Source organism: Scyliorhinus torazame, chromosome X (genome assembly GCF_047496885.1).
Source record: "Scyliorhinus torazame isolate Kashiwa2021f chromosome X, sScyTor2.1, whole genome shotgun sequence".
Taxonomy (NCBI): domain Eukaryota; kingdom Metazoa; phylum Chordata; class Chondrichthyes; order Carcharhiniformes; family Scyliorhinidae; genus Scyliorhinus; species Scyliorhinus torazame.
The window spans coordinates 39,583,476-39,596,340 of NC_092738.1; the positions used below are offsets into that span (position 1 = coordinate 39,583,476).

Consider the following 12,865-nt stretch of genomic DNA (forward strand, 5'->3'; position numbering starts at 1 on the left):
ACCCTGAACCCTGATACCTGTTACCCTGAACCCTGATACCTGTTACCCTGAACCCTGATAACTGTTACCCTGATACCTGTTACCCTGATACCTGTTACCCTGAACCCTGATACCTGTTATCCTGAACCCTGATACCAGTTCCCCTGAACCCTGATACCTGTAACCCTGATACCTGTTACCCTGAACCCTGATACCAGTTATCCTGAACCCTGATACCTGTTACCCTGAACCCTGATACCTGTTACCCTGAACCCTGATACCTGTTACCCTGAACCCTGATACCTGTTACCCTGAACCCTGATACCTGTTACCCTGATACCTGTTACCCTGATACCTGTTACCCTGAACCCTATTACCCTGAACACTGTTACCCGGAACCCTGATACCTGTTACCCTGAACCCTGAACCCTGATACCTGTTACCCTGGGCCCTAACACCTGTTACCCTGATACCTGTTACCCTGAACCCTGATACCTGTTACCCTGAACCCTGATACCAGTTACCATGAAACCTGTTACCCTGAACCCTGAAACCTGTTACCCTGAACCCTGATACCTGTTACCCTGAACGTTGTTACCCTGAATCCTGATACCTGTTACCCTGAACCCTGATACCTGTTGCCTTGAAGCCTGATACCTGTTGCCCTGAAGCCTGATACCTGTTACCCTGAAACCTGATACCTGTTATCCTGATACCTTGAACCCTGATACCAGTTACCCTGAACCCTGATACCTGTTGCCCTGAACCCTGATACCTGTTACCCTGAACCCTGATACCTGTTACCCTGAACCCTGATACCTGTTACCCTGATACCTGTTACCCTGATACCTGTTACCCTGATACCTGTTACCTTGATACCTGGTACCCTGAACCCTGATACCTCTTACCATGAACCCTGATATTTGTTACCCTGATACCTGTAACCCTGATACCTGTTACCCTGATACCAGTTACCTGGGCCCCGATATTTGTTACCCTGATACCTGTTACCCTGAACCCGGATACCTGTTACCCTGGGCCCCGATATATGTTACCCGAACCCTGTTACCTGTTGCCCTGAACCCTGATACCTGTTACCCTGAACCCTGATACCTGTTACCCTGAACCCTGAACCCTGATACCTGTTACCCTGAACCCTGATACCTGTTACCCTAAATCCTGATACCTGTTGCCCTGATACCTGTTGCCCTGATACCTGTTGCCCTGATACCCGTTGCCCTGATACCCGTTGCCCTGATACCCGTTGCCCTGATACCCGTTGGCCTGATACCCGTTGGCCTGATACCCGTTGGCCTGATACCTGTTGCCCTAAACCCTGATACCTGTTACCCTGAACCCTGATGCCTGTTGCCCTGATACCCGTTGCCCTGATACCTGTTGCCCTGATACCTGTTGCCCTGATACCTGTTGCCCTGATACCTGTTGCCCTAAACCCTGATACCTGTTACCCTGAACCCTGATACCTGTTGCCCTGATACCCGTTGCCCTGATACCTGTTGCCCTGATACCTGTTGCCCTGATACCTGTTGCCCTGATACCTGTTGCCCTAAACCCTGATACCTGTTACCCTGATACCTGTTACCCTGATACCTGTTACCCTGAACCCCGATACCTGTTACCCTAATCCCTGATATCTGTTACCCTGAACCCTGATACCTGTTACCCTGAACCCTGATACCTGTTACCCTGAACCCTGATACCTGTTACCCTGAACCCTGATACCTGTTACCCTAAACCCTGATATCTGTTACCCTTAACCCTGATACCTGTTACCCTGAACCCTGATACCCTGAACCCTGATACCTGTTACCCTGAACCCAGATACCTCTTACCCTGAACCCTGATACCTGTTACCCTGGGCCCCGATATTTGTTACCCTGAACCCCGATACCTATTACCCTGAACTCTGATATCTGTTACCCTGATACCTGGTACCCTGAACCCTGATACCTCTTACCATGAACCCCGATATTTGTTACCCTGATACCTGTAACCCTGATACCTGTTACCCTGATACCTGTTACCCTGATACCTGTTACCTGGGCCCCGATATTTGTTACCCGGGCTCCGATATTTGTTACCCTGATACCTGTTACCCTGAACCCAGATACCTGTTACCCTGGGCCCCGATATATGTTACCCTGAACCCTGTTACCTGTTACCCCGAACCCTGATACCTGTTACACTGAACACTGATACCTGTTACCCTGAACCCTGATACCTGTTACCCTGATACCTGTTACCCCGAACCCTGATACCTGTTATCCTGAACCCTGATACCTGTTACCCTAAATCCTGATACCTGTTGCCCTGATACCTGTTGCCCTGATACCTGTTGCCCTGATACCCGTTGCCCTGATACCCGTTGCCCTGATACCCGTTGCCCTGATACCCGTTGCCCTGATACCTGTTGCCCTAAACCCTGATACCTGTTACCCTAATCCCTGATACCTGTTACCCTGAACCCTGATACCTGTTACCCTGAACCCTGATATCTGTTACCCTTAACCCTGATACCTGTTACCCTGAACCCTGATACCTGTTACCCTGAACCCTGATACCTGTTACCCTGAACCCTGATACCTGTTACCCTGGGCCCCGATATTTGTTACCCTGATCCCCGATACCTATTACCCTGAACTCTGATATCTGTTACCCTGCTACCTGGTACCCTGAACCCTGATACCTCTTACCATGAACCCCGATATTGGTTACCCTGATACCTGTTACCCTGATACCTGTTACCCTGATACCTGTTACCCTGATACCAGTTACCTGGGCCCCGATATTTGTTACCCTGATACCTGTTACCCTGAACTCTGATACCTGTAACCCTGATACCTGTTACCCTGAACCCTGATACCTGTTACCCTGAACCCTGATACCTGTTACCCTGGGCCCCGATATATGTTACCCTGAACCCTGATACCTGTTACCCTGATACGTGTTGCCCTGAACCCTGATACCTGTTACCCTGAGCCCTGATACCTGTAACCCTGAACCCTGATACCTGTTACCCTGGGCCCCGATATTTGTTACCCTGAGCCCTGATACCTGTTACCCCGATACGTGTTACCCTGATACCTGTTACCCTGATACCTGTTACCCTGATACCTGTTACCCTGATACCTGTTACCCTGAACCCTGATACCTGTTACCCTGAACCCTGATATCTGTTACCCTGAACCCTGATACCTGTTACCCTGATACCTGTTGCCCTAAACCCTGATACCTGTTACCCTTAACCCTGATCTCTGTTACCCTGACCCCTGATACCTGTTACCTGTTATCCTGAATCCTGATATCTGTTACCCTGAACCCTGATACCTGTTACCCTAAACCCTGATACCTGTTACCCTAAACCCTGTTTCCCTGAACCCTGATACCTGTTATCCTGAACCCTGATATCTGTTACCCTGGACCCTGTTACCCTAAACCCTGATACCTGTTACCCTGAACCCTGAAACCCGTTACCCTGAACCCTCATACGGTTATCCTAAACCCTGTTATCCTGAACCCTGATATCTGTTACCCTGAACCCTGATACCTGATACCTGTTACCCTAAACCCTGATACCTGTTACCCTGATACCTGTTACCCTGAACCCTGATACCTGTTACCCTAAACCCTGATACCTGTTACCCTGATACCTGTTATCCTGAACCCTGATATCTGTTACCCTGAACCCTGATACCCTAAACCCTGATACCTGTTACCCTGAACCCTGATAACTGTTACCCTGAACCCTGATACCTGTTACCCTGAACCCTGATACCTGTTACCCTGAACCCTGATACCTGTTACCCTGAACCCTGATAACTGTTACCCTGAACCCTGATACCAGTTACCCTGAACCCTGATACCAGTTACCCTGAAACCTGTTACCCTGAACCCTGATACCTGTTACCCTAAACCCTGATACCTGTTAGCCTAAACCCTGATACCTGTTATCCTGAACCCTGATATCTGTTACCCTGAACCCTGATACCTGTTACCCTAAACCCTGATACCCTAAACCCTGATACCTGTTACCCTGAACCTTGATACCTGTTACCCTGATACCTGTTACCCTAAACCCTGATACCTGTTACCCTGATACCTGTTACCCTGAACCCTGATAACTGTTACCCTGAAACCTGTTACCCTGATACCAGTTACCCTGAAACCTGTTACCCTGAACCCTGATACCTGTTACCCTGAACCCTGATACCTGTTACCCTGAACCCTGATAACTGTTACCCTGAACCCTGATACCTCTTACCATGAACCCCGGTATTGGTTACCCTGATACCTGTTACCCTTATACCTGTTACCCTGATACCAGTTACCTGGGCCCCGATATTTGTTACCCTGATACCTGTTACCCTGAACTCTGATACCTGTAACCCTGATACCTGTTACCTTGAACCCTGATACCTGTTATCCTGAACCCTGATACCTGTTACCCTGAACCCTAAACCCTGATACTTATTACCCTGAACCCTGATACCTGTTACCCTGATACCTGTTATCCTGAACCCTGATACCTGTTATCCTTAACCCTGATACCTGTTACCCTGAACCCTGATACCTGTTACCCTGAACCCTGAAACCTGTTACCCTGAACCCTGATACCTGTTACCCTGATACCTGTTACCCTGAACCCTGATACCTGTTATCCTGAACCCTGATACCTGTTACCCTGAAGCCTGAAACCAGTTACCCTGAACCCTGATATCTGTTACCCTGAACCCTGAAACCTGTTACCCTGAACCCTGATACCTGTTACCCTGACACCCGTTATCCGGGGACCCGATATTGGTTACCCTGGATGCCGATATTTGTTACCCTGGGCCCCGATATTGGTTACCCTGGGCCCCGATATTGGTTACTCTGGGCCCCGATATTGGTTACCCTGGGCCCCGATATTGGTTACCCTGGGCCCCGATATTGGTTACCCTGGACCCCGATATTGGTTACCCTGGGCCCCGATATTGGTTACCCTGGACCCCGATATTGGTTACTCTGGGCCCCGATATTGGTTACCCTGGGCCCCGATATTGGTTACTTTTGTAAGGGCCACGAAGAATCCAGCACGAGTTTTAAGGATACAAAGTAATAACATTTATTTACTATAACATATATAAATAACAGTAGCAGTAACTTCCCTTGCTGCACACTCCTTCCTGCTGGTTCCTGAACTGGCCAGCTTTATTTATACTTGGAGTTTACTAATGGTTTCTCCGCCCCCCTCAGTGGGGAAGCTCATACTCCCACAGGATTGTGGGATTGTCATTAGTCCCCAGCCAATGGTAAGCAGGCAGGTTATAACATCCCTCACCCCCAAAGTCCAAGGAATCCACCGAAGACCCTGGCGAAGGAGGGCGTCGGACTCGTTTGGCCGCAGGCCGGACACCATTTGCACGCGGCGCTGGATCAGGCGGCGTGTAACGAGATGGAAACCGGCGCTTCCGTGATGAACGGCGTAACGGTTGTACATCCACGGCCCGTGGACCCGAGGATTCCCCCTCTGATGCGTCCTGTGTCTCCATCTCGGAGTCAGAGTCTGCTGCCTCCGTCATGTCAGCGTCTCTATCCCCATTCGGTCCCGTCATGACCTGCGCAGGCTTCGAGTGAGGCACCAGTGGAAGATTGTGAGGACTACCTTCCCTTGTCTCTGGTCTCTGCGGCTGTAGAAATGAGCTCCGGGGGCGGGGAATCTTTTGAGGGGATAGTCTTCTGGACCGAACGTGGTCTACATGTTTTCGCTGGAGACGACCCTGGGCTTGCACCTGGTAAGATATAGGGCCCGTTTGGCGAAAGGTTACACCAGGAACCCACTGGGCACCACCAGCAAAATTCCGAACGAACACTGGGTCACCGGGCGCAAGCTGCCGAATTGGACGATGCCGAGACAATCCCGGTCCCTGCCGTTCTTGTGTGCGGCGTACTTTTGCGCCAATGTCCGGGAAGACCATACTAAGGCGGGTGCGAAGTCTCCGGCCCATTAGGAGTTCTGCGGGAGCTACCCCAGTCACTGTATGGGGGGGTGGTCCTGTACGTAAACAAAAAGCGAGCCAGTCTCGTGTCCATTGATCCGGAAGACTGCTTCTTTAGGCCTCTTTTGAATGTTTGCACTGCACGCTCTGCCAACCCATTTGAAGCCGGGGGGTAAGGGGCAGTGCGGATATGGCGTATGCCGTTCATCTTTGTAAACCTCGCAAACTCCTCACTCGTGAATGGAGTGCCATTATCCGTGACCAGCACCTCGGGGAGGCCATGCGTACTAAACGACAAACGCATCTTTTCAATTGTTGCGCAGGACGTTGTCCCCTGCATCTTATGCACCTCCAGCCATTTAGACTGGGCGTCAATTAATAGAAGGAACATGGATCCTTGAAAAGGGCCGGCGAAATCCGCATGCAAGCGTGCCCAAGGCCGCCCTGGCCATTCCCAATGATGTAGGGGCGTGGCCGGCGGAAGCTTCTGATGCTCCTGGCAAATGGAGCAGTTTTGGGCCACCTTCTCAATGTCGGTGTCGAGGCCTGGCCACCAGACATAACTCCGGGCCAACATTTTCAGTTTGGTCACGCCCGGATGCCCATTGTGCAAGTCTGATAGTATCAGCTCCTGGCCTTTTTCCGGGACAATCACACGCGTCCCCCACAAGAGGATGCCGTCTTCCACGCTGAATTCTGACAGCTTGGAGGAAAATGCCCGCAACTCGCCTGGGAGCCGTCTATGCTGCCCACCATACAGGACTATGTGCCGAACCTTTGACAGGACTGGCTCCGTCTGGGTCCACTCACGGATCTTTGATGCCGTGACAGGCAAGGTGTCCATAAAATTTAGGGTTGCGACCACCTCACCGGTCGTGGGGGTCGACATGGGGCCGGTCGATAAAGGCAATCGGCTCAGTGCGTCGGCATTTGCTATCTGCGTTCCTGGTTTGTGCTCCAGAGAATACTCGTATGCAGCGAGCAACAAAGCCCAGCGCTGGATCCGTGCAGAAGCAATGGGCGGTATTGGCTTATCCTCTCTGAAAAGTCCCAGCAGGGGCTTATGATCAGTCACGATAGTGAAATGGCGGCCATACATGTACTGGTGGAAGCGTCTCACCGCGAAACCCACTGCCAGGCCCTCCTTCTCGATCTGTGCGTACTTTTTCTCCGCTGCAGTCAATGTGCGGGAGGCGAAAGCTATCGGTCGCTTGGCCCCGTTCTCCATCTTGTGGGACAGGACGGCCCCAATACCATACGGGGATGCATCACATGTGACGAGCAAAGGCTTTCCAGGATCATAGTGGGTTAGTAACCCAGACGACGACAATTGTTGCTTTACCCGCCGGAAAGCGGTTTCTTGCGGCTGACCCCAAACCCAGGTGTGATTTTTCTTTAGCAGCAGGTGTAAGGGGGCCAGCGTAGTTGCCAGATTGGGGAGGAACTTCCCGTAATAGTTTACGAGACCGAGAAAAGAACGAAGATGCGAAGTGTCAGTCGGGGCGGAGGCCTGTTGAATTGCATGCACCTTCTCTGCGACGGGGTGCAAACCTTCGCGGTCCACCCGATAACCCAGGTAGACTACTTCCTTTGCCTGAAATACGCACTTTGTGCGACGTAAACGGACTCCAGCCTCCGAAAGGCATCTAAGGACAGCCTCCAGATTTTCCAAATGTTCCTGTTCCGACGTCCCTGTAATCAAAACGTCATCTAGGTAGACAGCAACACGTGGTAAACCTCTCAAAATGCCCTCCGTAACGCATTGAAAAATAGCACAGGCAGAGGATACTCTAAAGGGCAAACGTGTATATTCATACAGTCCCCGGTGTGTATTAATCGTTACATATGGTCGGGAGGCAAGGTCCAGCTCCAACTGTAGATAGGCGTGACTCATATCTAATTTTGTGAATGAGAGTCCACCTGCAAGCTTCGCGTAGAGATCCTCTATGCGAGGCATTGGATATCGGTCGAGTCGGGAAGCCGTATTCACTGTAAGTTTATAGTCGCCACACAAGCGAACTGTGGCATCTGGCTTCATTACAGGTACAATTGGTGCTGCCCAGTCAGCAAAACGAACGGGCCTGATAATACCCAAACTCTCCAAACAAGTGAGCTCCCCTTCTACCTTCTCGAGCAAGGCGTAAGGCACTGGGCGCGCCCGGAAATAGCGCAGCGTGGCTCCTGGTTCGACTTGGATACGGGCTAAGGCCCCTTTTATTTTCTCCAAACAGGCTGGAATACATCTGGGTATCGTCCTAGCACCTCAGTCAACCCTCCGGAAACTGTTTGGAGGATGTGCTGCCATTGCAACTGCAAATGGCGCAACCAGTCCCGACCCAATGGGCTGGGCCCATGGCCGCGCACCACGATAAGTGGGAAACGCCCCACCTGGCATCCATAAACAACAGGGGTCATTGTAGTTCCTGCAATGACCAGTGGTCCCCCGTGTAGGTGGCCAACCTGGCCTGTGAGTCAGTTAATGTAAGGGTCTGTATACCCTGCTTGATGCGGTCGAATGTCTTCTGGGCGATCACGGAGACCGCTGCGCCAGTGTCCAACTCCATCTCAAGCGGGTGGCCATTGACCCGTACTGTCACCTTAATGGGGGCCACACGGGGAGCTGCCACACAATGCAGCTGCAGGCAGTCATCCTCCGTCTCCACGTCCTTGGGAGTAGTCGCCGCAGGTTCATCCACATGGAAGGTACGGCCTTTGGGCTGGTCCCAGTTACGGCCCCTGGGCTGGTCCCAGTTTCGGTCGGAACGACGGCGCCTCTGGCGCCCCCAGGACCGCCGTCCGCGACGGGGTCGGCGCCTACAAGTCTGACACAGACATGGCTCCTCATCCATTGGCTCTGGAGAAGGCTCCCTTCGGGGAGGAATGTCCGATGGCCACTGGTGTCGGTCCGGACGTTGCCTCGCCCAAGGTACCGCAGGAGTGCGGGGGGACGTTTTCGGACGGAGGGGGTTGCGCCCCAAGGCATGCACTTCCATTCCCTGTAGCTCCTGTACGCCTCGCTCTGCGCTCTCTCGGGACAATACTATTTGAATGGCCTGTTGAAAAGTCAATGTTGGCTCCGCTAACAACTTTCTCTGGGTGGCCGCATTGTTAATACCGCAAACCAAACGGTCGCGTAACATTTCTGACACGGTCTCACCATAGTCACAGTATTCCGCAATCCTGCGTAGCCTGGATAGAAAATCGGCAAGGGATTCTCCAGGGGTCCTCTCAGCGGTATTAAACCGGTAACGCTGGACTATCGTGGACGGGGTTGGGTTAAAATGTTGCCCCACTATATTCACAAGTTCATCAAACGTTTTGGTGTCCGGCGCAGCTGGGTACGTAAGGCTCCTAATCACCCCAAATGTATGCGGGCCGCAGGCGGTGAGCAATATGACCACCTGGCGCTCGTTTTCGGTGATATTGTTTGCCCGGAAATAGTAACGCATCCGTTGTGCGTACTGGTTCCAGCTTTCCAGCGCAGCATCAAAAACATCCAAACGTCCGTACAGAGGCATGGTATAATAGAAAACAACTTCCAACCTGTATCCAACAAAAATCCAGGGAGGTGGCTTCAGCAGTGTAGACAGCTATTCACTTTAACCCTCGTCGCCAGTTTTGTGAGGGCCACGAAGAGTCCAGCACAAGTTTTAAGGATACAAAGTAATAACATTTATTGACAATTACATATATATATAACAGCAGCAGCAACTTCCCTTGCTGCACTCTCCTTCCTGCTGGTTCCTAAACTGGCCAGCTTTATTTATACTAGGAGTTTACTAATGGTTTCTCCGCCCCCCTCATTGGGGAAGCTCATACTCGCACAGGATTGTGGGATTGTCATTAGTCCCCAGCCAATGGTAAGCAGGCAGGTGATAACAGTTACCCTGGGCCCCGATATTAGTTACCCTGGACCCCGATATTGGTTACTCTGGGCCCCTATATTGGTTACCCTGGGCCCCTATATTTGTTACCCTGGGCCCCTATATTTGTTACCCTGGGCCCCGATATTGGTTACTCTGGGCCCCTATATTGGTTACCCTGGGCCCCTATATTTGTTACCCTGGGCCCCTATATTTGTTACCCTGGGCCCCGATATTGGTTACCCTGGGCCCCTATATTGGTTACCCTGGGCCCCGATATTGGTTACCCTGGGCCCCGATATTGGTTACCCTGGACACCGATATTGGTTACTCTGGGCCCCGATATTGGTTACCCTGGGCCCCGATGTTGGTTACCCTGGGCCCCGATATTGGTTACTCTGGGCCCCGATATTGGTTACTCTGGGCCCCGATATTGGTTACCCTGGGCCCCGATATTGGTTACTCTGGGCCCCGATATTGGTTACCCTGGGCCCCGATATTGGTTACCCTGGGCCCCGATATTGGTTACCCTGGTCCCGATATTGGTTACCCTGGCCCCGATATTGGTTACCCTGGGCCCCGATATTGGTTACCCTGGGCCCCGATATTGGTTACCCTGGGCCCTGATATTGGTTACCCTGGACCCCGATATTGGTTACCCTGGGCCCCGATATTAGTTACTCTGGGCCCCGATATTGGTTACTCTGGACCCGATATTGGTTACCCTGGGCCCCGATATTGGTTCCCCTGGTCCCGATATTGGTTACCCTGGCCCCGATATTGGTTACCCTGGACCCCGATATTGGTTACCCTGGGCCCCGATATTGGTTACCCTGGCCCCGATATTGGTTACCCTGGGCCCCGATATTGGTTACCCTGGGCCCCGATATTGGTTACCCTGGGCCCTGATATTGGTTACCCTGGACCCCGATATTGGTTACCCTGGGCCCCGATATTAGTTACTCTAGGCCCCGATATTGGTTACTCTGGACCCGATATTGGTTACCCTGGGCCCCGATATTGGTTCCCCTGGTCCCGATATTGGTTACCCTGGCCCCGATATTGGTTACCCTGGACCCCGATATTGGTTACTCTGGGCCCCGATATTGGTTACTCTGGGCTCCGATATCTGTTACCCTGGGCCCCGATATTGGTTACCCTGGGCCCCGATATTGGTTACCCTGGGCCCCGATATTGGTTACCCTGGGCCCCGATATTGGTTACTCTGGGCCCCGATATTGGTTACCCTGGGCCCCGATATTGGTTACCCTGGGCCCCGATATTGGTTACTCTGGGCCCCGATATTGGTTACCCTGGGCCCCGATATTGGTTACCCTGGGCCCCGATCTTGGTTACCCTGGGCCCAGATATTGGTTACCCTGGGCCCCGATATTGGTTACCCTGGGCCCCGATATTGGTTACCCTGGGCCCCGATATTGGTTACCCTGGGCCCCGATATTGGTTACCCTGGGCCCCGATATTGGTTACCCTGGGCCCCGACATTGGTTACCCTGGGCCCCGACATTGGTTACCCTGGGCCCCGATATTGGTTACCCTGGGCCCCGATATTACCCTGGGCCCCGATATTGGTTACCCTGGGCCCCGATATTGGTTACCCTGGGCCCCGATATTGGTTACACTGGAGCCCGATATTGGTTACCCTGGGCCCCGATATTGGTTACACTGGAGCCCGATATTGGTTACCCTGGGCCCCGATATTGGTTACCCTGGGCCCCGATATTGGTTACCCTGGGCCCCTATATTTGTTACCCTGGGCCCCTAAATTTGTTACCCTGGGCCCCGATATTGGTTACCCTGGGCCCCGATATTGGTTACTCTGGGCCCCGATATTGGTTACCCTGGGCCCCGATATTGGTTACCCTGGGCCCCGATATTGGTTACCCTGGGCCCCGATATTGGTTACTCTGGGCCCCGATATTGGTTACCCTGGGCCCCTATATTTGTTACCCTGGGCCCCTAAATTTGTTACCCTGGGCCCCGATATTGGTTACCCTGGGCCCCGATATTGGTTACCCTGGGCCCCGATATTGGTTACCCTGGGCCCCGATATTGGTTACTCTGGGCCCCGATATTGGTTACCCTGGGCCCCGATATTGGTTACTCTGGGCCCCGATATTGGTTACCCTGGGCCCCGATATTGGTTACCCTGGACCCCGATGTTGGTTACCCTGGACCCCGATATTGGTTACCCTGGGCCCCGATATTGGTTACCCTGGGCCCCGATATTGGTTACCCTGGACCCCGATGGTGGTTACTCTGGGCCCCGATATTGGTTACCCTGGACCCCGATATTGGTTACCCTGGACCCCGATATTGGTTACCCTGGACCCCGATATTGGTTACCCTGGACCCCGATATTGGTTACCCTGGGCCCCGATATTGGTTACCCTGGGCCCCGATATTGGTTACCCTGGACCCGATGTTGGTTACACTGGACCCCGATATTGGTTACCCTGGACCCCGATGTTGGTTACCCTGGGCCCCGATATTGGTTACTCTGGGCCCCGATATTGGTTACTCTGGGCCCCGATATTGGTTACCCTGGACCCGATGTTGGTTACCCTGGACCCCGATATTGGTTACTCTGGGCCCCGATATTGGTTACCCCGGTCCCCGATATTGGTTGCTCTGGGCCCCGATATTGGTTACTCTGGGCCCCGATATTGGTTACCCTGGACCCCGATATTGGTTACCCTGGGCCCCGATATTGGTTACTCTGGGCCCCGATATTGGTTACTCTGGGCCCCGATATTGGTTGCTCTGGGCCCCGATATTGGTTACTCTGGACCCCGATATTGGTTACCCTGGACCCCGATATTGGTTACTCTGGGCCCCGATATTGGTTACCCTGGACCCGATGTTGGTTACTCTGGGTCCCGATATTGGTTACCCTGGGCCCCGATATTGGTTACCCTGGGCCCCGATATTGGTTACCCTGGACCCCGATATTGGTTACCCTGGACCCCGATATTGGTTGCTCTGGGCCCCGATATTGGTTACTCT

At 52.7% G+C, this 12,865-nt stretch overlaps 1 protein-coding gene across 1 annotated transcript in view; it reads left to right on the top strand.

The window, feature by feature from the left end:
* Positions 1-12,865, top strand: part of LOC140405349 (nck-associated protein 1-like) — a 167,822-nt gene that overhangs the window by 22,902 nt on the left and 132,055 nt on the right. The gene's annotated exons all lie outside the window — the stretch shown is intronic.